Raw genomic sequence first — 27,136 nt, forward strand, 5'->3', positions numbered from 1 at the left:
AGTTTGACCATTGTGCGGGGGGGGGGGGGCTCACATTTTACAGATTTTCTGCATCAGTACTGACACAAATTTTATTTGTGGAACAAACCAAACCAGACTGGTTTTAAAAGCATTGTTCACTTTAATATTAAAACAAAAATCCAAAAAGTTTGGCTGTGTATCACTTTCAGTGAAACTTTTGTTCAGTATGTTTCATACTTCTGCACATTCATTAATATACTTTTAAAAAGGTCAAAGAATTTAAAATTTGGAAAACATTTCTAAGGCTGTGCCCCAAAAACCTGTCATTAACTGACAAACCACTGTTCCTTCACATGGAGTGTTGTGCTTTAAAAAAAGCCCAAACAGGAAACTCTGACAGCCGAGTTTGTCAAGGATCAGGTTGATAACCAGGAGGTCACAGTGGAGGTCAACGGATTCTCTGAAAAGTCACAAAGGTGACGTTCTGAATGTTGAAATATCTCACTTGCAAAATTCAGCGCGGCTGTCAGTCGACTGTGTGTTTGGCCTTTCTAGTGTTAAACTGGCGCATTTCCTGCTTCGTGTCAATGAGGACGTGGTCTCCGGCTCAACCTCCTGCTGCCCAGCTGACCCCAGGCAGGGCGCCTGACCCCGGTCTGCAGTGTGTTTGGCAGCAGAGGACTGGCTGGCTTCCAGTTTGAATAAACTGTACAAGATGAAAATACTGATGTGCTTTGTCTGTTCTCAAAATATCTGGTGCGAATCAAACAGTTCATTACACTTCTCTGAAGACTCACTATGATAAAATATTCTTTTAAACTTTGGGATAACTTTTGTTGTACTCCTGTTTGCCCATTTTGTTGTTGTAGCTTTGCCTGAGTGCACACAGTGATTCAATGTTAAGCTCCAGAAAAAGACCACATGGGGCCTTTAGTTTAGATATGTTTTGTCAGAGATTAATCTACAGTGGTTTGCTATGACCTTTTTGATTACACAGCACTAAAATATGCCTATGAGGATGTGAAGTGGCAAAACCAAGTGCTTATTAATTAATGGTTCCATATAACTGAGGTGTTATGTCTCTTAAATATGGTTCTAATATTGTTGATCTAGGCCCCATGGCCTTGTACCTTAAGCCTCAGGTAAAGAACCTGCTCTTTACAGTTCACTAAAGCTGGATAAACACATCAGCTCAATGGTAAAAACAAGTTTCTTTTAGCTGAGACCGCTGGCAAAGGTAAAACAACTTCTTTCTTCTAATGATTGTGAACAAGCAGTACACAGTTGTACTAGTTCCAGAATTAATTAATGTAATGCTCTGTATGCATTCCTTAGGTTCTATTATCCAGATGGTTCAGAACGTTGCAGCTCGTCTCAAAAATATGAACGTATTACTCCTGTGGCTTCACTTCACTGGCTCCACTTGTCAAAGGACCGATTTTAAAGTCGTTCACGGGCTGGCGCCGTTACACATCTCCGAACTCCTCCACCCTCACAACTTAGGAAGATCCTTAAGATCTTCAAGTCAGCTGCTCCTAAAGCTTCTGAGAACTAGGCTTAAATCTTGGGGTGATGGGGCTTTTGCAGTGGGAGCCCCCAGGTTATAGAACAGTTGTCCTTATCCTATTAGATCGGCTCCAAATTTGACCACCTCCTGCACACTATTAAAAACCTACCTGGTCTCTAAGGCCCTGAATGAGGTTTTATTCTCAGTATTCTTTATTATTTGGATTATGAAGGACTGTGAAGCACCTTGGAACAAATGTTTAGAAAGGAGCTATATACAGTGTCTTGCAAAAGTATTCATACCCCTTGAACCTTTCCACATTTTGTCACGTTACAACCACAAAAATAAATGTATTTTACTGGGATTTTGTGTGATAGCTCAACACAAGGTATTGCATAATTGTGAAGTGGAAGGAAAATGATATGTGGTGAACAGTAAAAGTATTGACTCAGGGAGGATGAATACATATGCACGCCACACTTTTCAGATTTTTATTTGTAAAAAAATCTTGAACACCATGTATCATTTTCCTTCCCCTTCACAATTATGTGATACTTTGTGTTGGTCTATTACATAAAATCCCAATAAAATACATTTACGTTTGTGGTTGTAACATGACAAAATGTGAAAAAGTTCAAGGGGTATGAATACTTTTGCAAGGCACTGTAAATAAAGATAGTTTTGCTTTGCTAAGTGTGGGGCTCTGTGATACGTGGAAGCATCCTACAACTGATAATACACATCTGTAGCTTGTGTTCCTGAAAGTTTTACTTGGGTTGAGATGTCTAATCCTGAATCAGGTGCATAAACCTTTTTTTATAGTCAGTTCTTTAAAGTCATTTAGGAAGTAAAAATGCCAAGTGAAGAACTCATTTTGGGCATTTTTCAACAGTTGAACAGTACAGATGAACTGTTCAATGTCATTAATTACAGATCTAATATTTTACTGCAGATACAAACAGGAACCTTTTCACATTCACAGATGTAAGCACTGAAGAATTTGGAGACACTGACTGTCTAATCCCAGGTTTGTCATTTTAAAGGACTTCATTTAAAACTATTCTTCTTCTTATTTGCTTTATTTTTCAACTTTTAATTTTATTTATTTTTTATTTTTCTCTACCAGAGTCAAATTTCTCATGGTCCAAACCACCTGGCAAATAAAGCTGATTCTGATTCTAATGTGTATAAATGCTAAATATAGTAGGCAGTGAAGTATTACTACCAACTCAAATGTGCCTGTTTTACATGTTGGCTCACAGATTTCCACGGTGACACCGGCTCACAGTGCTGCCACCCAGTGCAGGCTGCCGCCCACAGCAGCCACTCACAGACACATACCGCAACACCCTGGACATGTGTTTCAGACAGCAACAAGATTGACTGGTTTACAAGCAGGCACTCTGCACCAACTCCTCATTTCTCTGAGAAAAGGAGGGAAAAAAGCTGCCAGGCAGTACAGACAGTTTATTTTTGCTGCCTATAAGCCATAATGAGGTTGTGCCCCGGGGAATCAGTGGAGCAGAATGTTATTAGTGCCTCAAAAAGGAGGAAAAAAATCAGCGGCACCTTCTGCGGACATGGCATAAAGGCAGGAAAAGACTGTCAAACAATTAAAGTGAAGTGAATTCCCTGAGATGGAGAGGGAAAGGGGAGAGAGAGGAAGAAAAAGGAAAAACAAGTGGACCTCCCTGGAAACATGCGGAGAAAACAGCTTCCTTCAGGATGTGGAGGAGAAACGATGAGCTGAGCAGTGGCGTGAAAACCATCTGAAGACCTGGATGTTTTTCCACTGTAAGCGCATGAAAGCCAAGTTTAGATCAAACAGGGTGAGGGGTCATTACTGGACACGTCGCTCTGTATTCAGCCATCTCTAATCAGCTGGATCAAATAACAGATGCACGACAGCACACGTCCTACTGGGAGGATGAAACAAACCTGAACCAAACTGTTCTACCTGATGAAGGGAATCTAACTTCTGCTGCTGGGGATTTATCTATTGATGTGCTTCTCTGAGGTTTTGCATTTTTTGACTGAAACTGTACAATTTTAAAAAAATACAGTTTTAGACTTGAGCAACAGGAAGAAGTTGTCATATCATTAAAAGAAACTTGTGATAACCTCTGATAAAAATAACTCATGTGGTTCCTGTTTCTGCTTCATCTCCATTAATTACACTAATACTGGATGACTCTTGCAAAACTAATGTTCAGTGACACTGCAGACAGTATTGTCCTTGACGTAAGAGCGCGGAGGCCAGATGGCAGGTGTAGCATGTGTCGCTTTCCTGTAGAAGACTGATGTTTGTCACAGATCTGAAATTAGAATCAGTCTTTTCCCTGAGCTTAACCACACACAGTCTGAAAAATGGAAAAATGGTGAAAAATGGTTTTTCAGAATTACCCTCAACAAAAGGAGAGAGAAATAACCTGGTGGAAGATGTACTCAGATCCTTTACAGTGAAAAAATATTGCATTCATAATGCTACTTGACTAAAAACACAAAAGTATTCACATCAAACTATACTTGAAATACCAAAAGTACTGATTCCGCAGATTGGCACATTTCACAGATACTAAAAGCCTGATTATTGTTCATCACTTTAATGTTGCAGCTGGTGAAGGTGGAGCTAATGTGAAATACTTTAGCTTGTGAATTTCCCACCAGGGATCAATAAAGTCTATTGATTGGACTGTAATTTGTTTTATTCATCTTAAGTTATCACAGTTACACATAGCGCAGTAAAAAGCATAAGATTTGTCTATGACATGTTGTGAAGTCACAGTATGAAGTAGCAGAACACGGTACTAATACCTTAACATTTTACTTAAGTACAGTACTTGAGTAAAGGTATTTCCACCGTTGATAACCTGATGCATGAACTGCTATGGAACAACCTACAGTGTCTGTATGCAAAGCCAATGAGCATGAAAATAACAGCTACCAATTTGTGCAACAACCCACAACAACAGTCCACAAAAACAACTAATACCGTCACACATATAGTCACACAACTTCCATCCCACAGGCCGATAAATGGAAACAAACCCATTGACGTGTCTCCTCTCCGACTGGCAGCTCTTCCTCCCACGTGCTCCGGGATGTTTACATTACAGAAAGCAACTTCACAGACGTTGTGTTAAACTCACGTGCTTGAGTTATTTTAATATTTTCATAGAATATTTTCAAGACTGCAGGTTTTCTGAGCACTTGAGTTCACGCTCTGCATTTCTCCCCAAACACTACACCTATGTCGGCAGGTGGAACACTCAGCACCTCATTTTCCCAGCAGCTGAAATCCAATTTTCTCTCGTCAGTCTCTGTGGGCCATGTTCGTGGCACGGCTCCACAACACAGAGGTGGGCGACACATGTTCATCTTCATTCAAAGAAACCCAGATGACTCAGATTTAACTTGCTTAGTTCCATCCTCCATTGTTTCTCTTCGCGTGTCAGGGCAGAAGACACTGTCACTGTTGAAGCAGGGTGAGACCCCGCGAACCGTGCACCTCGTCGTCTGCCCTTCACGGACTGCTGCCTGTGTCATGCCAGCAGCAGACTGACTGGACCGGGACTCTGTTCTTTACTTCTTCCATGTACAGGCCCTCACTGTATTTGAAATCGTGGTCGCCAGGCAGAGGCCGAGCACGTCACACATCTGCCCTGGGCTAGGTCGCTGCTGTGGGACAGTGTGTTGTTCTCATAAAAAGACATTCCCTCATGCTCTCCACTCCTCTGAGGTTGTGAAGAATGAAGGGACAAAGAATACAGTGGTTTCATCTGAGACCAGCTTCAGTTTTCTAACCTTGTTGATAAAATCCTGGGAGCATCTGATCTGGCAGGTGGTGTTAATATGGATGCAGGATGCGAGTGGGGCTCCTTCCTTGTACATCTTGGGAAGCCCATATATGCAAAAGGTGGCTTCTCTAGGGTACAGGAGGTAAAAGAGTGGTCGGTCGATGGCTTCATCTTTTTCCAGTTGATGTAGGCCGTTTGTTACCTTTTTCCTACACAGTTTCTGTTGGATGGATCTCGCCTGAGGACCTCATAGGTAGCTGACTGGTCACCTTGTCCTGGTAGTCGGCTGTCCACAGTACTACAGTAGTACAGTCTCAAGATGGTGCTACTCTGCTCCTCTCAGGGATGTCACGGCCTTCCTTTGTTGGAAAGTATTGCTGCACTGATGAAGGCGGCTGATATCTTCAGCGCAAGTTGTTCTGTTTCTGCCACGTTGTTGATCCCAGTGGCCGACTCAGTGTCCCAAAGTCTGGTGGATGCTATCATGATTGTTTCTACAGATTGACTAGCACTAAGAAAGGCAGACACACAGTATAAAGTTACAGCTGACTTTAGATTCTTTATGACTTTCTGCACAGAGCAACGTTAGTGTCAGAACTTTTAATTAACAGTTTGTTGCCTTGCAAGCAACCTAAAAAAATGTGATTTAAAAAGCTCCAATTATCTGCATCCAAATCTAAAAACTTCAGCTGAACTGGAGGAAAAAACTTCAGTAAATGTTGTCCCGAACACTCTTGTTTTCATGCTCCGTACTGGGGCCTCGCTCGTCACACCCATCAGCTTTGATATGCCGACAATCCCCTCATTAATTTGAACAGTGCACCCAGGTTGAAACATGACAACCCTTCAGCCATTTCCCTATTGGTCGACCCGGGAGCAGCCGAGCGCTTGCCTCCACGGTGTTGGAGGGCCGTTCACTGCGAGCTGAGCAGCCATGATGGCTAACCACCACACCAGAGGCCCCTTTGTTCCTCTCTTTTCTCACAACAACACTTGACAAACAGCTAAGCCTGTCACAGTCCGACATCAAGGTTCAGTGGTCCGTCAACATTTACCAGCAGATAAAGACAGAGAGGGGAGAATTCTCAGCCCTGGAGAGCCTGGCGCTCTGTTTGCAGAGCATGTGTCTGAGAAAGTGTGTGAGAAAAGATATAGAGCGAGTACTTATGTATCTGTTCCCAGTGACAGCAGCCAAACAGAACACACTCATGCAGGGAGGAAGATGGCGTGAGTGTATTAGAGCCTCCCGCCTTCTACTGATGAAAAGTGACGATGGAAGGCTCTGACAAATAGATCCCACCTCCCCTGGGCTCAACCCGAGCAGCAGCTCGTTCTTCGGCCCGTGGGCCTTTTGCTCTGTTTAGAGGAGAGGAGGGCTATCACAAGCTTGGCCGGCTTAGATGTGTTTGAGACGAGAAGCTGGGGCAAAGATTTGGGTTTCGGTTGTGCAGCGCCCACTGAGGACGCTCCAGCTAATAAACAACAAGGGGATTTGACAGCACAAAACAAGCTGCTGCTCTTTGAAACAGCTGGGGTGTAAGGACGCAACCCTGAGGGGGACTTTCATTCATTCCCAGCTAATGATCCATCTTCAGGAATATATATTTATGTGCCTTCACTGGTTGCTGGAAAATGTTTTTCACTAATTGGGCCACAGATGACAGAGCTCTACAAAGTTTCTCTGAAGTTTGTCAAGCAAAATACAAATATCTGCTTCAAACTGCGCACGTTACAACACTGCTCTGCTGTTGAAGTTCAGGAGTAATTCAAAGGGATATAATTAGTTTGCACTGAAACCGAATCTGCGTATAAAATGCAAGTCTAACACTTCACTGACCGCTATGAGGGAGATTCTCCTCAGTGGTTAGAAGTAGCAATTTAAGGTCCAAATCAGAGAGGCTGCAGGCAGCAGAGCATCATGGAGGGGGGAGTATTGCTGAGAGACACCACGTCCTGTCCCTCTGTCACTGAATTTACAGTATCTTAATGCTCCTTTAAATGATGTGTTCATTGCAATTTTGTGACTCTTTCATTTAAAAAAAAAAATCCAGTGTAAACTACAACCTCTGATCAATTTAATGAGACCATTTTGTTTCTTAAATGTCATCTAATGTCACAGCAAAACTCTTCAGACACTTACGTTGCTTGGAGGAGGCATGTGAGGTGCAGGTCACATGATCTAAGTAGTCTCCTCTTCATCTTCTGGTTTCCACATGCGTGTCACCTGTCGGTGCAATTACAGTCGTCCAGAGGCCAGACAACTCGGCCTGACGGCAGGAGGCAAAGAGGCATCAGTCATCACCAGTTTGCTGCGGTGTCACGGTCACTTCAATGTCACGGAGCTGACGTGAGCGCGGCCTGGTTCTTCTCCCTGCAGCCATAAGAGGACATGGGAGAAGAATATCAGGGGAGGCTCATTATTTACTCACAGACCCAGGTTGAGCTCACTGATACTAAAACAACCTGCCAAGTTTCCAAGCCGGAATCTCCTGCTTGTCCACTTTGGCAGCAGTTCTATGACACTAGGCTTCATGCTAACACTTAGGTACACAGTATGTTAAAGGATAACAGGCTTCACGCTACGCCACACCTAGCTGTGTTTTAGTAAACGTTCTCCATGGAAAAGATCGCCCATCTTGAACTTTCATCTAATGTTAGTGCAGGCTTCAGTTTCTATCAGGTGTTTGGACTGAAAACATATACAGCACAAAACAGTTGTTATTATAAAAACAACTGTGTCTGCCCTCAGTAATATAGAGCTAACTGCCGTGTCAATGCAATTTCAGACCCCCAGTCACACAGAGTGTTCTGGCAGCAGTGTAATTCAGTGTCAGAGCCTCAGTGAATCCTCCCCAGCCGCTGTCTGAGTAGCTCACTCAGCTGAATGCGATGGAGGAACCAGGTTGGGTTTCAGGAGCAGGTGTCTGTTGTTTTTCTCCCTCGTGTTTCTCACACTGTTTCGCCACCTGTTCTCATCTCCACTCCTTCCCGGGTTTTTTTCCTCTCTGAGAAGAGCTTTGCAGGTCTCGGAAAACACAGTGCACAGACATTTACCTCAGAATATTACAGCTTAATAAAATGAAACCTGTAACGAGTACAAGAAGAGTAAAATGTTATAGATTGAAAAGAAAAGCCTGTTCTAGTTTAGATTTTTCACTTTTAAAGATCATTTTCTTATGTTTCAATTTCTTTCAGTGTGTGCCTTTGTTTGTTGACAGCAACATGCAGGACAAGGATGACTTTAACATGGGAAACAAGCACAAAAATGGACAATGTGCAACAGAAATGAATCTTACTAAACTAGATTTGGTCCTGATTGTACAAAAAGATGCATGTAGCCGTTGACAGGGCCATGTGGTGCCTCTAGGTTTACGTCAGAGCTGTGCGCTCTCGTGTGTATACAAGCTGTTAAAATTGTTTAGGCAAAGCTGATCTGTAGCTCCATCCCTGATCAGCAGGGCTGAACAAAAACGATAACTGACAATAGTTAGATTCTGTCTTTTTGTCTCAATCAAAGGCTCTGTTACCAAACAAATATGCACTGGAAACAAACAACAGCTCATACCAATGCCAGTTTTGGGAACATACTTTAGTATTATGTTATTTCCTAGCTCTAAGGAGACGAGACATTTCTTGGAGACACAATGTTTGAGGCTGACAGGAGATGGAGGGCGGGAGTGGGGGTGACATGAGCTGGAAAGAGGAAACAAAAAAGCAACTGTGATTGTTGGCGTGTCCGCCAGTGTTCCCCATCTTTGCTCTGACACACTTTTCCGTGTCGTGGGCGCAGCGTTACACTTGTCAGTGTATTTGTTCAAGCAACTCGACCGTTGGTTCCTGTGAGCGCCGTGCACCGCCTCTCTTTTTTAAAAAGCTGTGGCTCTTGCTTGAATGCTCTCTGTGTCCATGCCCAGTGCTCTAATCCAGGACCTGCTCTTCCTCTAAGCAGGGAGTTAACTTAATCCCTCTCATTTAGGCAGCTGCACTGCCGGGAAACTATGGCAAAAAAAGTCTGTGACAGACACATTCAGCTGTTGTGACGGCACCAATTCAGCTGCTTTAACATGCAAGTCTCACTTTGGTATTTTAATGCGACTGTGAATAATGCATAGAGGCTGGTGAGCATGGAAAGCATAGAGGAAGGTATGCGTGGCTGGGACGATAGCTGTGAAACACTGACTGGCATGTATGTGCAGGAAATATGCTGTGAATATAAAGGGCTATTCCCAAAGATGCAACAGACAGAGTGGTGGAGAATTTAACTGAAAGACATCCATTGTGATGAGTGATGACCAAAATTAAAGCGACTGATGTTTTTAATCAAAGGACTGCACTATTGCTCAGTGGATGAAAAAAAAAAGCTGCATTCAAAGTGACTTTGTTGATGGCTCAGGTTAGAGCCTGGTCTTTGTCTCATACCACAAAACATTTAATTGATTGATTGATTTCTAGCCCATTTCTGATTAAGGGTTATTGATTACAGTAACATTTGTGGGCCTTAAAGCTAATGATACATGCGCTTGAGTCTTTGCAGGACTCATTCTCACAAAGCGAAGCAGTGTAGCCTTTTGTCTTTCCTATCAAACAGCTTCACACCTCTGCACTTCACTGCGCTCATTAAAAAAGCCAGCGGAGGTCAGAAAACACAATTTACAATTCCTGCAAACATCTGAGGTACTTATGCATGAAATTCCAAATTGCGCAAAATACATTAGAAGGCGCCAATACTGGTCAGCATAACTACTGTAGCTGCTTCTTTTATCCTTCGCCCACATCTGGCACTTCCTGCCTGCTGAAGAACATTTGTAATGGACCTGGATTAGAGTGCAGGACAGATACAGTAATAAGCCCTGGAACCTTGTCAAGAGAGAGGTCAAATCAGAAGATAATAAATAGGAAATTGCTCCCTGCGAGCCTCCTCACTGTCAGCCTCTGCTTGTTACCTTGAGCACTAAAAAGGTATTTATCCAACTCCCTACCCACTGTTTAAACAGACGTCAGCGCTGCTCTGGGGGCTTAATTGCGTTTGCTCTCAGGAGTTCACTTGGTGAAGTGCAGGTGCAGCGTCCAAGAAAAATAATTGAACAAACAATTATAATGTGCGTTCCCACACTGCCCATTAAAAACAGAGCAGCTACAGGCTTTTGTGACGTTTAGCTTCCTTACAGTGCAAAATATATCATTGTAGGAGTGTTGAAATGCTGCAAAGACCCATGGTGGACTTGTGGCAGCACCGTCCCTCTGCCCTGGGAAACAACATCTGTGCAAAAGTGAGACTCCCACAGCCTCTCCTGGTGTCTTTCTGTCCAGAAAAACAAAGGCAGAGTTTCTGCCTACCATAGCTCGCTCACCGGAGATCAACACATCTCTGGCCTCAACACCTTGGCAGTGGAAAAGATCCTGAACCCAAACACAGCAGCAACCTTCAAGGTGCGTGTTACTCCTCAGAGCTCTGTGTTTCCAGCTCATCCTATTGTTCCTCACATGAGAATGTTTTGCTACTTGTGATTTTTACAGGGCAGCGTCAGGGGAAAAGAGCAGGTGGAAAGTGGCTCTCATGTCCCAAATGTAACACGAATTCACCTCTGTACCGGGACTATTTGGGCATCCACATGCCCACCTTTTTAAAACTACCTGAGGCCTTTAAAGTAGCATTTCGTTTCCAAATGGTTAACTTTTTCTCAAGAAACTTGCCTGCTTCTTGTAAAATCATGCAGCAATTAAACTTTAAAACTACTTGTGGATTTCTTTCCATTTTACAAACTTGTTTGCAGGCAAGAAAAAGTGAAAACAAAAAGATACAGCTCTCTGGAGGCCTTAACTTATGAAACAGCAAACATTTCAAACGGCACATTTTTTAGTTTTTTTGCCACGTTTTGAGCAAGGAACACCAGGTTACGTGTTCACACTGTTTTGGAAGCAAAACCCTTCAAAAGAATCTTCGAGTTTGCACTTGCTCGATCAATCTGATTTCTCCTCCACCGGCCTCCCAGAGGAATTCTTCTTCCATGCAGGAGGACTTCAGTTATGGCTGTTTCACATTTTCAGTTCTCCGTCTTCCTCTCCTCCTCTCTTTCCCCTTTCGCCATTCTTCCAGAGATGCGTAGTTGTTGGCAGTGCTTATGTAATAACAGATGGAAGCTAGAAATTAACACGTCTTGCCTCTCTCGTTATTCTCCTCTCTCCATTTATTTTTAATGCTGTGTGCATGAGCGTCTCTCTCGTTCTCTCTCTCCGTCTCTCGCCGTGTGTGTGTGTGTTTTTATGTGTGTGTGACCCCGGCAGGCCAGCAGCACCTGTCAGGAGTGTATCCACCGTGGTTGCGTGCCTAATTAGCACACAAGGAATTTGGTGGCATGAAGAACGCAGCATCGGTGGGAAGAAAAGAGTGTGGGGTGCAATTAGGATTTGTTGGCATGTACAGAACACAGTGAAGAATCAAATGAGGAGGAGGAGGAGGAAGACGAGGAGAGGTTGGGGTGTGTTGGTGTGGGAGGGTTGCATGTGTGGCCTGATACTACTCTACTTTCTGCCACACTTAGAGATGAGAGAGAAGCATCTGAATGTTGAAAACATGCCAGGCTGTCTTCAAATCGACTCCCAGTTTGAATGTTAGATGTGAGACATCAGAACCTCATCTCCTGAAATTTCACATTTAGTGAAATTCCAATAACTTGCCTGCAGATGAACCTGTGGCAAAAACCTGAAGCGAACCAACTGTTTTAGCTGCTAAACTGAACTGACAGCTGAAATCAAAAACTCAAGTTCAGTGATCATATCAGAATATAATTTATGATTTCTGTACAAGAAAAAAATCCATTTAAAGGCATGTTTGTCATGATTAGCTATTCTAACACATGCATGTTTTACTGCCTTCTCTGTGGGATTAGAGAAGAAAGAGCCATACATTTTGGAGGAAGAAAATGAGGGACAGGTTACTGCTGCAGGGCGTGAGGTTGAACCACGATGGCCGTTTTTGCCTAAAGTTGACAATAAAATATCAGAGCCTGGTCGGTAGCCCGCTTCACTGCGTGCTGTTATTTGGTGGTGACTGTGGAAATACTGGAGACAGAGACTTGATTTATATCCTAACAGGGAAGCTTACTGGGTCACATTTCATTCCAGGTTTAGTTAAAGAACACCACTGTGATCATCTTTCTACTTCATACTGATTCAACAACACTGTAAGAAGTGGGTAAAAATACACTGAAGTTCAGCTAAAGCTAATATGAGGATTCAGTGTGGAGTTAAATCAAGTGGGCATCTTTGTTCTGCGTGGATGTACTGTCCCAGCAACAAAACTTTATGCTCTGGAAGAAGAATTTAAAATTATTTAAGTAAAAGCTCCAGTATGACAATGTGAAATTATCCCATTCAAACTGCTACTGAAGCAAAAGTACGATCAGCTACATATACTCCAAGCATCAAATGTACTTCAAGTATTTCTAGATGTAGAAAAATGCCCTCTGTGACACTGTGATATTTTATATGGCATTATTAGATTATTAAGATGGATGCATCCACAGCACTTCAGCTGTAGCTGCTCAAGGTGGAGCTGGTTTTAATATACAGTCAGCTTGTTTAATCCAATCCACCCAAAGGGTCACAAGCACAAGATCAGTCTGAGGGGTCAGGAAATGATTGGTTGGTTTAGCAGCACGCAGTACTGTAATTTATAAGCTTATGATTCTTTTTCTGAAAGTAATTATTGTTTTAAAAGGAAGTAGAAGTAGCATAAAATGTAAATACTTATGTTCATCCTATGTGCAACACCCACTTGATTTGATAAACTCAGATAAAGTTAAACCGGGGCTCTCTCATTAGTCCGTTTGGGGGTTCAGAGGCCACATGACAGACCGGTTACACTCGCATCCCGGTGACCTGTTTTAGTTAAAAAACTGTGAATTATTTTAATTTGTTGGCGGCTTTACAAGGAATAAAAAAATGCAGCACATACAGACTCATGCCAAGTTCAAGTTAATTAGTGCAAAAGTATCATATAGGCTATGGAGTTATGTTGTTATCATTTAGCTTGTTTTGCTGAACACCTCCTCGTGGAGCCAGGCACTGGAAACCTTTGCTTTAAGAGCAGGGTCTAACTGCAGTTCACGTCTCTCCAAGTGCTCCACTGTGGTGTTTTGGTTTAAATACTTATGCATTTGGCTACTCATGATCCCACGATTACTCTTCATCAGCCCACCAAGCTCTGGATTACAGCATAATATGCAGACATACTCGAAATTTTCCTCAAAATTCATAGGTGTTATTTTGTAGTTCATGCTCAATTCCAAAAGTTGCAACAGACTTTGGTCATTACAGCGTAGAAATGGGAACATCTGGAGGAAGAGGAACAAGAGATGGAAGGCAGCTTAAGGAAGGAAGGCAGCTGCTGAAAGCGACTGTGATGAGGTTCAACTTGGTGTCCGTCACATGATTTATTTATCAACCCGACAGCCAATTTCATGGTTAGACTGGGGCGTTAAAAAAGAGTAAAGGGAGCTACAGGAAGTAGATGTGACCTCAGTTTGACGAGAAAAAAACAAAAAGACCACGATAGCGTGTGCCCACAACACTGAAAGGGAACAAATGGCTCTTAGATATTTCCATTCATACCAAAAGAAAATAAATCTAGAGAACTGAGATGAATAAAACAAAAATTGTAACAAAAAAGGGCTGCGGCGGCGACGGCTTTGTGAGCCCCAGAATAAATACCCATCATGTCTACAGACGTCAGCTCTTTATCTAATGGGTGTGGTGGCTGTAAAACATCCATGTGGCCCTCACTTTAATAATTGAACAGACATCGGGGCAGCACCTGCTGGGAGCCCAAATCATCGCCGCAGCTTTGAACAAACCGCTGTGACCTTACAGCATCAGGCAACACAGCGCTGAAAACAGACAGAGGGGAAGAGGAACAGGGAAAAAAGGATGCATTGGAGGCAGTGAACGTGGCCTGGGGCTACAGAGTAATGAGCATATCTCCACGGAGGCTGCCACAGATTCACTATTTGAAAATTGTTTCTTGTCTTAATAAATCCTAAATGTGTAATTAACTTGTGAAAGAGGAACAACAAAGCAGCTGATGTTCCCCTCTCCCGCTCTTTTCCTCTGCAAATCACACCGATCGAGGTGAGTTGACGTTTCCTCAGGTGGAGATATGGCACCCTCTGCTCTCCCTCCCCCCTCTTCTCTCTCCCCAAACTGCTGTCATTGATATTCTTAGTCTGCCTTTGCAGGAATTATAAAACCTTCTGAATCAATTACAACATCAGTCGGGCTGAAATCTGCCGCCGATGAATATGTATAGAAGTACACACACGTCCGGCTAATTAAACAAGGCCGTTAGAAATCACTTCAGACAGGTCGGACTAATGCACGGCGAGCACACATCAACCAGCAGGAAGCTCAGGCTGGGAGACGGCTGATGCAGCAACTGAATACTGAATACAAGGACGTTCAGTCTACTCACAACAAGTTTTAACAGTTTTCACAGAAATTAAGTGCAAGATGCTTTTTGTCGTCTTAGTTGTGGATTTATGTTTTAAAAAACCGGGCTCAATTTCTGATGCTCCATTTCCTGTTTGCCTTTAGGGTCTTGGCTGATCATTACAGGGAAACAGGACTTTACAGCATTTTATTCAAGATGGGGTGAATTTTTCTATTTTTGAATTGAAAAAGAATTAAAGTTCAAGATGCTGTGATTGATACATCACAACACTCAGTTTGAGAACAGTGCTGTCAGCCAGGCTGGATTACCAGCCTTCAAAGTGGGCAACTGCACGAGGCCCCAGACCCCCAGAGGCCACAAAAAGCTCCAGGTTCATGCTGCACCACTTGGTTTCAATAATTCTATTCACAGTAAATGTGTCAAGGCATTTGAATGCCTGGAGAACAGCATTAATAGTGTCACGTTTGACACTATCATGATGATTTAGCCATAATGGTTTTGAGAATACTTCGTTCACCAACGGCCCCTATGACTTTTCTTCTTTGATTGTTTTTTTCCTTTTTGCACTCGGTGCTTGTTCATTAACGTGAATGTCAGCTCCACTGTCTCAAGCCTAAGGGTGCTAAAGCACAGAGATCTCTTTAGTTCCCCCATTAGGAAGTTTGTGGAGTGAAAATTAAGCTCCTTTATGCCGATGTGCTTGCACAGTTGTACGAGCTGAGACTTTGCCAGAAAGAAACTCAGCAACAGTAAACAGACCATCTACAGCGAACTGTCACTGAACAGTGGCACAGACATACCCGACACTGATCAGTGATTCATCTGCTTGTTCTTTAACTGCATTTTTTATATGACCTTAAACCTCTTTGCAAAACATTTCTGCTGGATCTCTGCTGTTCTACTTACTGTACAGGCCAGGCCAGTGTTGCTCACCTGTCGCTCTTCTTACCTGCACACAAGAAGAGAAATTACAATGAGACACCAGGGTTGTCTATTTACAAGCATCCAGCTACATGCGTTAGGATATGCAGTACAGCATTTACCTTGAACACAGTGTTTCCCTCTGTGAAATTGGACTTGGTTTGTCTGACACTGGACTTTTTTTTAAATATGGACCTCACTCAGGTCACTCCTTCCATTCAGTAGTTACCTAATTCTATCTATTTCCTGTCTGCATAACACTGATAAATGCTGGTTCATGTCCATCACATGTCCACCACAAACACAGGCCAGGTCACTGATTCAAACTGGAATCAGACTGGTCCATAGCTTGTCAGATTCCTTTGAGTTGTCTCCGCTGCACATGAAGGGGAGTCAATAAAGAAGAAGCAAAGTAAAACAACCCAGTCAAATAAATATTCTATCATTAGCTAATTAAATTGTTGACGTTTTGCAAACGTGATACACCTAATGTTACAGACTACAATGAAACACCAGCTGAGCAAGTTAAACAAATCAAAACTATTTTCTTATAAACAGGGGCCTCGTGTACTGTAATCTTTTTCTCCTGCTGGATAAAAACAACAGCTAAATGCCTGAAAATGTACACATTTCCTCAGAACAAAGTCACATCAGATAAAATTCTTCTCACTTTAATTCTCCCCCTCTACATTTCATTTGACACAAAGATGCTGGGGCATCTCGACAGAGGAGGAGTTTCATGAATTAAATTTTTTATTTTAGTGTTGTGCTTCTCGGCCGGTTGTCCCCGGGTTGTTGCTGTCTCTGCCCATGTTTTCTGTTCTGAGATGTGCAGCTCACAGAGCTGAGGGAGGGAAAGGGGGAAGAAGAACGCAGAAGCCCCTGGGGCTGCAGGCCTCTCTGGACCCCAACCCCGGGTCACTGAGCACCTCAGGTCAGCCTGCTTGTGGGGGAAACTGCCTGGCTGCTGGATGGAAGAGATGGGGGCTGAGAAGGCTCCCCCAATGTCTTGTGTAATCAACATTTACAGAACAGCTGGAAGGAAGAGGAGGAGTGTGTTTGTTGTCTACATGTGTGTTTTTTCAGGTTCACAAATATCTGATCTGTCGTCTGTGTGTGTGTGTGCACAGAAATGAGTACTACAGCGTAACAAGTACAGATAGGAGCTTGTGAACTACTACATTGTGTGTGTGTGTGTGTGTGGTCGGTATGTATCCCCTGCTGGCCCTCAACGCTCAGAGCAGGTTCAGTGTCGGGGTCTTTGCCCGCAAATAAAGCTGCTCCTCTGGGTACCACCGTGCTCGTCTTTGGGTGATGCTGTCAGAGCAAGGAATTTCAGATTTGCAGAGCAAGAAACACAGGAGACGGACGGCGATGTTTACAGATTCAAAGTATCAAGAAGCAACTGAGAAGATAGAATTATCTCATTAAATATCAAGACAGACTTTTAAAAACTGCCTTTTCACCAAGCAGAAGCAGGGCTACTGTGTCTCGATGTTTTTCATCCCATGCACCATGTAGTGCACACTCTGCTTCATGAACTCCCTGAAGTTAATGCCTCCAATTTCAGTTTTTGCAAGGGGATATAATGCTGAGGTCCTTATTAATGTTAGGCTAGACTGAGAAACATAAGCAGTATTTAAGGCTTCACTCTGAGTGAAGTTCAGCATACAGTATGGAGCTAAAGTGGCTTCTGCATTTCATAGTGAAGCAGCTTGTGGCTATAATGACTGAAGAAAATTTGCACAAATAAAAAAATAACCTCAAAATTTGTAGTTTATATTAGGGCTGAACAATGCCCAAAGATTTTTAGATAGACTGTCCTACTTTCATGGCAGCCACCAATTCCTTTTCATTGTTAGGCCACAGTACACTATGGAAACAAATAAGTGGACTTGTTAAACTTTCTTGTTGTGTATAACCGATTAGTGTAGTTCCATTAATGTTTACAGTTTTAATCCAGACTGTTTTAAAAGTCTTCTAATAGATTTTGATATCATACAGAAATATATTCAGATATCAAAAACAAAGCAGCTTGGTTTGCAAAACAGTGAGCAGTCAAAGTGTTGGTCTGATCTAAAACCAGATATATAGAGATCTCAGTGTGTATTTGAGGATAATTAGACCCAATATAAAAGGAAGGCAGACCCAAACGGAGAGCGAGCTGGCACCTACACCATGATCCGCCAATTATCAAGCAGCACTTCACACACCACCTGACAGAGTGAGGACTAACAGGTATTCAACAGACTAACAAACAGACCTGAGACCTGAGGCAGGAGGAATGGACCCAGCAGACCTGATTACACAAATATGATACCAGATACCAGATACCTACAGTCCTTTCACACAGGGAGCAGGTTGCATGAAATGTTAGAATAAGCTACTGGTTCATGTGCTCTTTCTCTCCTCAAAACAAAACTGAAGAAAGGAGCCAGTTAACATTTTGCCATATGCATTGTTTGTTTTGGATCTATAAATACTGTAATCGCCTCGGGTACAGTGCTAATGCAACAGATAGCTCTGTGTCGCACAACATTTGAATCGACCATCTGACTAATTACAACAGCGCACGATCAAATCAGGCTGCAGAGAACCTGTGAAGACCCCGAGTGTGGCCTTCCGGTCAGGAAGAGGAAGCAGCCTCATTGTTGCTGCCAGAAATAATAATTTCAATAATTTTCTATAATTTCCACCATCTAAACAGAGCAAACCAAGTCAGGAAACAAAGCAGGGGCCCGCCAAGCTCCGCCTCCACCTCCCCCAGAAAATACACACACACAGGACTATGAGAGCCTCCCCACGGAAAACGGCTGCCATCTAAAAACAGCTTCTGCAGCTGGCGGCCGCAGCGAGAGGCGTGCTTCCAGCGCTCGCACCCACAGTCGCAGTTTACTCCCGCTAAATGTATGGAATCAGGCTCTCGCTAAAAACTACAATTACAGGTGATATACAGATTGAAATCATAGGGGCTGCTTTTTTTGTTGAGGAAAATTGTCCTAATGAGTGGTTTGGCGATTCATGGGGTAGAAGGGAGGGAAGGGTTGGTGCTGGTGTCTGTGGAGACTGTGAAAGTCTTTTCTCTTTGTGCATGTGTGTGTGTGTGTGTGTGTGCGTGCATGTGTGTGCTTTCCTACCACTGCCACAGTTAATGATATCGGATGATATCATTAGGCAAAGTGCTCATAAACAGATGTTGGAGGCGCTGCCTAAACAGTGTCAGCTGAGCCGGTTTGCATTTCTGCGAACGTATTATTTATATAGGACATTTAAGTTTGCTATGTTAATAACCCCTCTGTTAGCATGCTGGATGCGGCGCAGGGAGAATACAGAAATGACACTGGTGAGGGGGAAGAGCAGCAGAGTTAAAGTGCACCCCAGGAGCTCAATAGGTGTGAAGAGCTCACAGCTCAGATGAGACTGAAGACAAGAGCAGCACAGCTGAGCTGAAAAGATCCACCTGACTGGTCCGATTTCAAATGAAGACAACCAGATGCTTTTAGAAAACTTTGGCTTGACATGACAACCATCTTATTTTCACACAAATGTTAGGACAGATGGAAGTTTTATCTGAGGTTTACAGTAAGCTGGGGTTCATTTCGTAAGTTAAAGGTGCCAAGACTCACTGGTCATGTTTGTTTTAAATTAAAAGGAACACAGTATTAATAACGCATTCATATAGATACACTGCACTCATATTTAACATCAATAATGATACAGTATACTCCCATTTTATTGTGTACTTATAAATATGATTATCATTAAGGCTTAGCTTTATCCAGTACTGTAGAGCATTGTACAGCAGAATCTAACTTATGCATTCTTTTACTAAGCATCTGTACAAGGCTTTACAATACACATACGGTTTATCTTAGACTCAGTAAGATGCAGCTACAACACTAAAATTTATCTTCTGTTACTTTAACTGTCTGAAGTATTTTCCTAAAAAGTCCATAGAGTCATTTTCAAGACATGAATAGTGAATTAATTATGTGAGACTCATTCAGAACGACTATACGTCTGCAGGAGCTCTAAACCCTTCAGAGAATATACACACATTAAGAACAAGAAGATAATAAACTAAGGGGAGAGCAGGAGGAGAGGAGCTCCCCTCCAATACAATACAAAACTTACTGAAACAGGATGATTGGTGGCACCTCAGGGGGCTTCATGGAGACAGACAGGCTGGGTATGTGGAGCTGCTGCAGCCACAGACGGCATCAACTGGCTCTGTAATGACATGACAAGATGACATGTTGTTTGATCAGGGCATCAGTTTGCATTAGGGTGTTGCTCTGGGGGGCTACAGCCCCTAACCCCAGCAGGGTACATGCATCATCTCTGCAGAGGTATATGAAACCCAATGTGACAGTATTATTTCACTGGGGTGGTGTTGCTACTTTTACTTCAAGAACCAAAGTACTCCTTCCAACACTGTCACTTAGGGTGGTATCAGCCTGTCAAATCTACTCAGCTGCAGGATCTTTAAAACTTTATCCAAGCAAACTGCATGAAACTGTGTAACCTGGCCTCCAGCCCCTCCCCACCCACAGACAGTTCTCTAGTTCAGAGCAAAAATCAGCACACCGAGGTGAAGGGCCGGGTTTTCTTAAGGCACTCTGCTTAAATTGTCTCCTTCCACTGTTTTACACAAAAACTGCATTTTCATTTCTCCACTTCCAACAGACACCCAAGTACACAGCTGACCACAGGTGCTGCTCATTCCTGTCACCTTTAAAACCCTCTTCAATTCACTTCAGCAAGTTCCTGGTTTGTCCTTAAGTTTAGGTAACTTTATGTTTGAAGTTCACCCAAGCTGCAAAAAGAAAACTCCTCCAGATATTCACTGAAATAATTCCACAGAAGCAGCAGTGGAAAATGACAACACATTTGATTAAAATCTAACCTGAGATAAGCCAGGCCCAAACACTTGACCTACCACTTCCTGCTTCTTCTTCCTCTGTTTATTTTGATTAGCAAATGGCAGCCAGGGGTAATGTCTGATGTGCACTACTGCTGCCTGCTGCTCCGGAGTGTGAACCAGAGAATAAATCTAATCTACCTGTCCAGGTAGATTACTGTGCTGGATTCTGGTCTTTGTAGCTGTAACCTCCTCACATTCAAAGCCACAGTTAGCTCTGTTTACCGAAAGGCTTTTAATAGGAAGTAGTGAGTTTGGAAACATAATATTCTTTTAAGGTTGAGAAAAACTACAAGTGGTTTGGAAAATAAACAGAGGAAAGTGGCTGGTTTTAACATCAGAAAAAAAGTATTTAATGATTGTAATGTGATGCATTTTGAAAAGGCTCTGACTGCACCTTTTATTGTGCTTTTGCCTAAATGGAACACATCTAGGCTCCTGCTGTTTTTGGCTGGGTTTTCTTCTGTCTTCCACCTGCAGGACTGATGTAAGCTTACATAGCAAAAGTTTGGTTTTTTGCAGCAAAATTTAAATATGATGAATGACAAAAGAGTCTCAGTGAGGTGCTGGGCCTCCATGTGCCACCAGAACAGCTTCACCTTGACTCTCCAAGTCTCTGAACCCTCCTGGAGGAATGAACATTGTTCCTCCAACAGATGTTCCCTCATGTGGTGTTTTAATGATGGTGGTGGAGACGCTGTCTAACACGTCGCTCCAACATCTCCCATAGCTGTTCACCTGGGCTGAGACCTGGTGGCTGTGAAGGCCACAGCATCTGATTCACATCATGGTCATCCTCATCAGACCAGTCAGTGACGCCTCGTGTCCTGTGGACCCTGGAGGAGACCACTCATTTATTCAGGTTCTTCCTTCCATTTGTCTCCAGCCTGCACACAACAGGCTCAGCCCACTTTGGAGGAGGAGAGCATCAGGCCTCACTTTTAAACAGCACTCGTACACGTGTTAACAGATTTATGTAAAAGGTTAACGTCCTTGTGTTATTCTGCTCAGGCACTGCCATTTTACCCCCTCCTCAGCCCCCTCCCCACCTCCCTGGCTGAAAAAAGGGGGAACAGGCTCCCATTTCCCTGCCACCATTATGCTCATTTGTCCTGTCAAGAGAATGACAGGCCGGTTGACTCTTCCCCAGATACGACCATTAGGTAACGCTCTGTCATCTGACAGCAAGGCATTCTGCTGCTCCCTAAAAACCCCCTAATTATTTCCTTCGCCAGAGACAGGCGGCGGCGGGTAGGTAATTTTTAACCTTTCACGTGCACCTGGGGAACCCTCCTCCGGGGAGCCAAGGTGCCTGTGTGGCATTCAGTCATCAAAACATGACCTTTTATGGCCGTTCGGAGAGCAGTTGGCACCGGGTGCCACGCACTGGCTAATGCTAATGTTGATGACTAATTTATGCATCAGTCGACCGCATCTGCAGCAAGTTTAGTGTAGCAACAATGTGTGACAGAGGAAGAGGAGGGGGGCATCACTGCAGAGCAAGCAGAGGTGAAAGGCATTTTGGGGAAGGGGTGGGGTTTTGAGACACCCAGTAGCCAGGCACAACAGGGAATTGAGGGGGCTAATTATGTTGCAGGGAATACATTCGACGTGACCAGCGAGCCTTTTTAGAATTTGTCGAGCGCAATCTGACTAACGTGGCTGACCTTTACTTTTTTTAGCTCAAATTGCGGGAGACCAGAGAGCATGCAAGATGTGTGCATATTCTGTGACCTAATTGCCTTTTTACTTGTGAGGCTAAATGCTGGACAGCACCTCCTCTCACCCTCGTCTACAAAAAAAAAAAGGATGTCAAAAATCACAGCAGACACAACAGCACATTTAAAGTATGTTTACATCCCCAGACGTTACCAGTCCCCTGTGGGCGGAGGTGTTTTCAGCCACTTGCCTTGTTAAATGAGGATTAACAGCACTGCCTTTGTTGGAAACCAGCTTGCAGAATACTACTACTACTTCACACCTTCTGAGCCATTCTTCACTTCTTCAATTCAGTGATGACCTCTGACCCCGTGTGCCCTTATACCCATTTTCTTTCTCTCACATCTGTACAATAAATACAAGGCCAAAGCCAGTTAGTGTCTTTACACTTTAGAGATGGTGTCGTCTGTGCTAAGCTAACAATCTGTAGCTACATAGCTAGTGAACAGAAATGATAGTAATCAATCTTTTTATCTTAATCTTATCTTTCTATATTAACGTCGATCAAAACATTTAACCTTAGCTTTAATAAATCATTAACAAGCCATTTCAAGCCCTTTGTAACAGACAGGCAATGACATAAATGTGTTTAACTCTTATTCACTGTGTGCAGAAATAAAGATATTTATGCTGGGCAATTATTCTGTTGTGCAATTGTGGCACTATTGTTTTTGATTAAAACAAGAATTATGCAAAAGCAAACTACCTGTTTTTCCTCTTTTGTCCATGTCAACAGCAGGAAATATGGATGGGCACTGAGAGCCAAACAACTGTCCGCCTGGGGTTGACAGAGACATTTATGTAGCAGCATAAAATAAAAAAAACATGGCCTCAGGCTTTAGAGTTAGCTGACAAAAACTATGTTTATAATCTTCCCCAAATTCCTGCTAGGCCATAAATTGTTAATATCACAAGTGTTTCAGGGAGCAGACAAATTGAGGTGTTTGGGTCAAGAAGAGACGAATTTCATGCAGAAAACAAGAATCAAGCTAATTGGATCAAAAGTAAATGATGGTGTTATTCTGCTTTGAATCAGGCCATGTGCGCATTTGCAAACACATCGCCCTCCTCTGCTCTCTGCTTTTGTATATTCATTGTCAGCCAAAGGAAGAAAGAAAAATGCTGATGAACTCTTTGTTTAGACAAATCATGAAATTACCAGTTGTGATTCTCAAGTTCAGGGGAAAGGTCATCACCAAGTGTTTCCCTTGGAGCAATGTAGTGCAATAAAACACAAGTAAACACAAAGCAAGACGGATTCAAGCCGCCGTGCGTTCACACAGCCATTAGTGATTGATACTCTGTTTCTAATCCCTGGCTCAGGCCGCCCTGCTGCCATTAAGCTTCGAAATTACATGTTCTATCACAAGCAGCTGCTCTCACCTGAGTATTGGATTACTGAAATAAAATATGAATAATTAATACTGAGAAATAGGTTCCTGGCAACAGGAACACCGTAGCTGCTATTTAATGATGAGTATTATGTTTCTTCTGTTTTTTCCTACTTTCTTTCTCCTCCTCCTCCGGTGTCGTTCGATCTTCTTGAGTATCTCTACCAGGGGAGTCAGTGAACCCTCTTCTTCGTTGGTTCTTCCTTGGCCGGGCTGACTCCCCTGGCCACTGGGGTGAGAGACCTGTCTTTCGCTTGTGTTCTTTAGCCTACCTCCTCCTCTTCATCTAGTTTTATCTTGAATAAGCTGCCATTAAATTGGAAAATACCCACCTAGGGGTGATCAGACGGCCACAAACCCTTGTCATCTGTCTCCCAGAGCTGCCAGGCAAAAGAGAGCAAGGGAAGGAAGGAGAAGCAGAGATGATGATAGCCAGGATTTCTTATTCTTCTGCTTTCATGGCCTGGTTTTCTATCAGAGGTGAGAGGGACAAAGAGAAAAGAAGAACAGGCTGGTTTTCACTCTGCCAGACAACCAAAGGCAATCGGTCAAAAATTCCATGCATCCATATTTATTTAATGTGCTGAGAGAATGCATAAAGAGGAGAGGAAGGAAGGGAAGGAGACAGACAAAGAAAAAACTTTGCTACATATGGAGTGCTTCTTACAACTAATCAGCAGACTGTTGGTGATTGGGGCCGCGGGCGCCAGGTTGGCTCGAGCCAGAGTTAGCACAGTGCCCAGGTCTTTGCTGCAGGCTGCACAGGTTGGCCTCAACTCTGCTGGGGAGCAGATGGCGAGCCAAAGCTTGTAGTCACACTTACCTTCCCCACTAAATCCCTAATCCCTCCGTGGATGCTCCTCCAAGGCAGGTTTTTGGAGGCAGAAATAGGGGTTACAATCTGGACCAGCGCAGTGCCTGCCAAAACACTCACAACACAGAAATGCAAATTAACTTATTTGTGTTGACCGCCAGCCAAGGCACTGCTTCTTTTGCAAGTAATTAAGATACCTTGAAAAATATTTGTAAAAGATCAATAATTTGAAATGGACAAATAACAATGCAGATAACGAGAGAATGGAAGACTAAGCAAAGGGTGTGAAGACCGCGGAAGGGTTTTTAAATTTCTGTTTGTAACACCCACCCCTCCTCTCCATCTGCACACACCAATCAACCCTATCACTCCCTCTTTCACCTACAGATACGAATAACTAGTCCCTTAGGTGTTGGCAACGTCCATCTTTGTGAGGTGTTTGATTGCTTCTAATAACCCAGCCATTACAGCCACTGAACCAGACTGGAAACTGGATGTTGAACACAAAGCATTTGTGTTGAACATTCCTTTAAAGCTGGCAGCTTGAGGACGCACAAAAAACAGAAAAAGAAGAAGAAAAAAGCAAGCGCCCCCTGAATCAGTAACTGTTAGAGGAGGCGTAGGAGCCTCGATGACACCTTTCAGCTGTGCTTGTTGGCTGGTGCTTAAGCTACACGCTAACACACACACACACACACACACACACACACACTGTTATTAGCCTGGTGTCAGCAGCACTAAATGGGCTGCAGATGTTAATGCACTGTTTTAGATACAGTGGCAGGAAAGAGAGGCAGAGACGGACCCATTGAGACACAGAATAACTAAATACAGAGAGAGAAACACATTCATTAGTGAAGAAGGCACAGTGGATAATAATTCAGAGGTGATGCATTATAAACAGTACTGTTTAAACAAAGTGGGCATGTTTAAAATCTTAGAACCAGACAGTGTGTAAGTTTTACTTGCTGTCTCAGAGTTTATTAGTTTGAGATTCTGTGTTTAAACCTTCAGTCAGCGGAGGTTGTTTCTGTAGTTTAGAACGGGGCATAAGAAATTTTGTGCAGCTTATCTCAAAGATTCATTTATTCCAGTGACATAAAGTGTCACTGGAATAAATGGAGTGTAATATTTTGACATAGTTCTAATGCTCTTTCTTCTATTGCTATTATCATTTTGAGATGTTTTATGTTTACAGTATATTCAGGAATGTCCAGGACATCACAGGTGAAAAACATCCCTCTCCATGTATTTTATGCTAACTATACTATAAAGGTAGGTTGGTGATTCATTTCAGAAGCATTATTTGTTACTTTTCTTGAAATTCTCATCTCAATGGCAGCAAATCTTTAAACTCACTAACATAAAGTAAAAACCTACCATCTGTGGCAGCAGCAGGTCTGAAAAGAGCCTGACCAATAACTTTAAATAAACCATTGGATGGCCTACCCGCCCCTCTTTCCTACTTGTGCACACACTGCCTGTGCACTCACTGTGTGAGCTAAGGGTCTCCCACAAGGCCAGGCAGGCAGACATGTTACCACTCTATTTATATAGCTAAAGCTATTGAGCTACAGCAGAGAAGGTGCCCACAGCAGCTTTTGGTCACAAACAAATACGAGAAAAAGAAGCTGGATGCTGCAAGAAGTAAAACCAGAATTAACATCAGTGTGACTTTTGGCCGACAGCGACAACTGAGAGAACAAAAAGGCTGAAAAGTGATGCCACGGTGGCCGTTGTTCTGCTGGACAGGTGATTAGCTGTTTTGTTTAGTTTGGGAGGCATCTGTTATTTTCCTGAAATCCGTTGCAGTGTGTTGTCTTTTGGAGGAGGGGCTTTGGAGAGAAGTCAGAACTAAAGAGTGGGATTTCTTCAGTTGGCTACTTTCAAAATCAAGCCCCCTCTTGCTGGTTTTTCCACGATGGCCAACCCTGCCTTTAAGCCTACATATTTTGGTCATTTCATTTGGAGTGCAGTTTTGAGTATTGCATATCAAGTAACAGTGACAAATGAGAGGAAAAACCTGAATGAATAAGTGGAGAACATTACAAATGCAGGTGCTGACATAGGGTCACTGCAAATCATCACAAAGTTGTTCTGAGTGATCATTTTTACCTGTGATGAAACATTTCTGTCCTGATGGGAGCGGTCTGCTCCAGGGTCCACAGGACACGAGGCGTCACTGACTGGTCTGATGAGGATGACATGATGTGAATCAGATGCTGTGGCCTTCACAGTCACCAGGTCCAGGTGAACAGCTATGGGAGATGTTGGAGCGACGTGTTAGACAGCGTCTCCACCACCATCATTAAAACACCACACGAGGGAACATTTGTTGGAGGAACGATGTTCATCCCTCCAGGAGGGTTCAGAGACTTGGAGAGTCAAGGTGAAGCTGTTCTGGTGGCACATGGAGGCCCAGCACCTCACTGAGACTCTTTATGCTGGGTCGTCCTCTCACTTGTCACCTGTCTGTACTTAGGTAGACAAGACAGTATTCTAATTAATCTTAATAACTGTTCATAGCTCCTCTTCCTGGTAAACCCCTGCCAGCATGCTAATAGCCTGGGACCTACCCTTCTGAAGTAGGAACTGTACTTTATCTTTAAAATCTGGGTAAGCATATATTTACTACTTTGACAAAACTACTCAAAAAT

The 27,136-nt window shown here is 43.1% G+C and overlaps 1 long non-coding RNA gene across 3 annotated transcripts in view; it reads right to left on the minus strand.

Moving 5' to 3' along the window:
• The window catches only part of LOC109955780 (uncharacterized), a 55,815-nt gene extending 29,101 nt beyond the window's left edge, over positions 1 to 26,714 (minus strand). The window contains exons 1-6 of one of the 3 annotated variants that reach the window (XR_002274327.1): positions 26,595 to 26,714; positions 24,489 to 24,583; positions 23,998 to 24,136; positions 19,769 to 19,864; positions 15,647 to 15,662; positions 7,406 to 7,636 (exon numbers count right to left, since the gene is read on the minus strand). This is a non-coding gene — a long non-coding RNA (uncharacterized LOC109955780). Of the gene's footprint in view, positions 1 to 7,405; positions 7,637 to 15,646; positions 15,663 to 19,768; positions 19,865 to 20,540; positions 20,649 to 23,997; positions 24,137 to 24,488; positions 24,584 to 26,594 lie in introns of those variants that run through there. The other 2 variants (XR_002274329.1, XR_002274328.1) reach the window with 2 other exon arrangements.
• Between the last annotated feature and the right edge of the window lie 422 nt (positions 26,715 to 27,136).

The sequence above is a fragment of the Monopterus albus genome, unplaced genomic scaffold, assembly GCF_001952655.1.
Source record: "Monopterus albus unplaced genomic scaffold, M_albus_1.0 scaffold16.1, whole genome shotgun sequence".
Lineage (NCBI taxonomy): Eukaryota > Metazoa > Chordata > Actinopteri > Synbranchiformes > Synbranchidae > Monopterus > Monopterus albus.